This window comes from Dysidea avara, chromosome 2, assembly GCF_963678975.1.
Source record: "Dysidea avara chromosome 2, odDysAvar1.4, whole genome shotgun sequence".
In the NCBI taxonomy this organism is placed as follows: Eukaryota; Metazoa; Porifera; class Demospongiae; order Dictyoceratida; family Dysideidae; genus Dysidea; species Dysidea avara.
In genome coordinates this window covers 35,978,285-35,981,852 of record NC_089273.1, presented here as the reverse complement: position 1 = coordinate 35,981,852, position 3,568 = coordinate 35,978,285, and positions in this window count along the sequence as shown.

The window sequence follows — 3,568 nt, the reverse complement described above, 5'->3', positions numbered from 1 at the left end:
GTAAACATGTTTACATCATGAAAACATGCTTGTTCCAGTGCAAAACCATTGGGAGTAAACACATGTTCACCTCTTTGATATCACTGTGTTTGGCGGGAGTTCACATGAATCAACTATATAGTAATAAAATTTAGTGGATACAACAGAAATGAATTTTTTCTGAAATACAGTAACAGTAATAATTTAGACTATTTTCACTGTGTTGCCGCATGCAGATTAAGTAACTATTCTCAGTTTTCAAGAATTATACAATGTGAGTGTCTATTAAAGCTTGTAGTCACCAGGAATTCAGCTGGCAATGGGTTATACATTATATAATTCTCAGCCATTGATACATATCTTCGGAATCTGCTAAAGACAGTACATTTCATACAAGTACGTTGGCTATAGCCATTCAGTGCTAGTAACAATAATATCAATCATTATTTTCATCCCTACAGTAGAACTCTTAAAGCCACACAATATAAAGGCTTCACCTTCCTTATAAGTACACAAGTGGGTGTAGCTACTGTGATATTCTTGGTAAGGAATTGGTACCTTAATAATTATACAGTATGACTTCCATGTTGCAGTATTTAAATATAGTGACACACAACAGTTAAATGGCTCAGTGCAATAGGATACAGGATTATATGGTTTAAGGAATTCAGTGAATTATATGTAGCAGGAATCTTGCATGTACTATGTATGGATGCAATTTCTGAATCAGTATACATGGTATTAACTTAACTGTAACTTGACACCAATGCTATACAATTAAGCCAGTCACAATGACGTTAAATATTACATTCAGATATACTATAGTAGACATTTAATCCCTATACGTCATTCTATAGCAATGGCTTAGGTAGGGATTGAATATTTGCTAGTACCTGTATCTCTAGGTGCCCTCCCTGTTTTTCACAACTTGTATACCTAATCGAACATATTTTTCCTTTTACATGTCCACTTACTTTTTGTAACCTAATTATGACTGCATGGTGAACCCACGTATAGTTACTGCATTAAAATGGATGAAAAATGGCGTCAAAAATTTGTCAAAGTTGTGCCCTAATTATAATTACTAGGCTATAATACTTCTGAATCATTTTCAGTTGCATATTCAGCAGGTTAGAAGAGAATTAATACAGAAATACAGCAGGTACTTGCTATAGCCATGATAATCAGCACATGCAAGCACATGCTATATTGCTAGTGCAAATTGACATTTTGTGCTGTTTGCAAAATGAAGTTGTAGTGACAAAAGTAAGCCCATGATGCATGCATCGTATATAGCGTGACATCTAACTGTTTGGCAGTGCAAAATTCTGGTCTGAAAGTATTAGGTAATTAGTTTGGTCATGCAGTCAGCAATAATCTCCATGCACTGGACATAGTTTTTAGACTACATAGCAACTTATCGAAAGTGTTTCACTGAAGGCATTTATGGGCATGAAAATGCCTTATCAATAATTAAAGTTATTTCTACTCTGGCTTCCAGTCAATATATTTGTGAGAAAGTACAAATCTCATGATTCCACACAGTACTATTCCAAACATTCTACAGTGCATATATAATTAGAGGTGTACCGATATGGTTTTTGGCATGTACTGATGTCCGATATTGATGCCATCAAAATAAGTCGATAACCAATAGTCAATCTGATATTTGCATTGTAGTTAAAAGTGTATTTTTACCTACCCTACAACAACATGTATTATACTTGTATTCATTGCTATACTCTGCCTGTGGTGGTATACAGCTTGCGTTTCTGTTGTACAATCCAGATAATTAGGCACTCACAAGCATTTTTATGTAACTACCATGAATCACATGTATTATATGGCATCTCATATCATAGTGCTTGTTTCAGAGTGAACAATAAACCACAGCACTAAACAGCCACATGAACAAAATAGAAAACCAGTGCATAATCCATTTATGTACAAGCTATTGCTACAGTATAAATATCGGTAGCGATATCAATCCTCCTGCTGTTCTGTACCAATACCGTGTTGGTAAAATTACCATATCGATGGCTGATGTTGTAGCTGATCCAATTATCGGTACACCTCTAAATATCATGTGCTACATTCTGATGAGGTCATTACCTGTCATAGTTCTAGAGGTGTAGCAACCAATTTTAAAGTGTGGGGCTGAGAAGGGTGGTAACTATTAATCATGCAGTACAATAGTTATAGTAGGGACCACAAAGCAGTAGGTGTGGCCCACAAAATAACATTACCCAAAAAGTAGCCTCAATTTTCCCAGACAACAATGAGGCAGTATTCGTTAGGCAAAACTAAGCCCAAACAAGCTTTCAGATCGACCCGAAACGCTTTCAACAAGTTGCTACAGAATTTTAATTATAACTTAGTTAATGGAATTTTCTACTGACCGACTGCCTGACTGACTGACTGACTGATGCATTCAGACAAGCGTAACTCAATAACGGCTAAAGACAGGCTTGATTTTTTCACTGTTCGACATTGCTTTGTCTCGAGAGGTGCCTCTTAGCATACCGCAGTATGTACAATTCATTCTTCATGGACTTACCAGTGTCCTCTTTTGTCTCTCATTCATCTTTGCTGACAGCGAAAGATGTCAATTTGGCGGTAGCATGTGATGGCTTCCCTTCAAAACGTAAACCGTCCGTATTTTTCATAGTGGGTATTTGGATTTTTCGAACAGTTCTTGATTCGTACTGCTGTGTACCGGGTTGAACATAGCTGACTGTAATGGATACTTCATTTTTCAGATGATAATTGATAATTAATGATTGGTGTACATGGCACAATTTCATTCTTTTGGTATGCGTGAATTGCAGAGATGCTTTACGAACAGTTGTTGATTTGAAATACTGTGTAATGGGTCAGAGCCGGAGCCCACTGTCCGGCCAATCACTTTTCAGCTACTTGATTTTAGTGAAAAGGTCGAAATACTCTAATGGAGCAGTCATTGTGATACTCTAATAAAGTCAGTATAGAATATAACATAGTTTAAGCCATTACATCTGTGTTAACTGTCTTAAAATTATCTAGCGAGTCATCTACATGGCACACTGCATTGATCATGCATGTCATACATTAGCATGCAGTAAAACTAAGGCCTTCGTTAAAACCCGGAGCGGACTGGACCAAAATTATATTGATGAGGAGTGCGTATCCAACTAAAATAAATTTAGGTGTGCTTGCAAGGGATACAGGATGTGGACTCTGTTCTTCATTTGCACTCAGGGCACGATTCTCCACTGATCGCTAGAGTGGCTGATGGTGATTTCAAAGCACATATAGTCGTATACTGGTATATATACACGTTTACAAAACAGAAATGTAGTGTATTACACAGACTCGATACTCTCACCGTAGCTAATAATGGCGGCGAGATACAAGCTAGCTAAGACTGGTCACAGATAATATACCTGGACTGATCTACATACCGTACGCAATGAAATTTATACTTTAAAAAATTTGACGAATCGGTTTGATCTTGTTTGATTAGTCAAATTTTCTTACGTCTACATTTCCTTGCGTACGATATGCATACAGATCAGTCCAGTTATCTATATTATCTATGACCAGTCTTAGC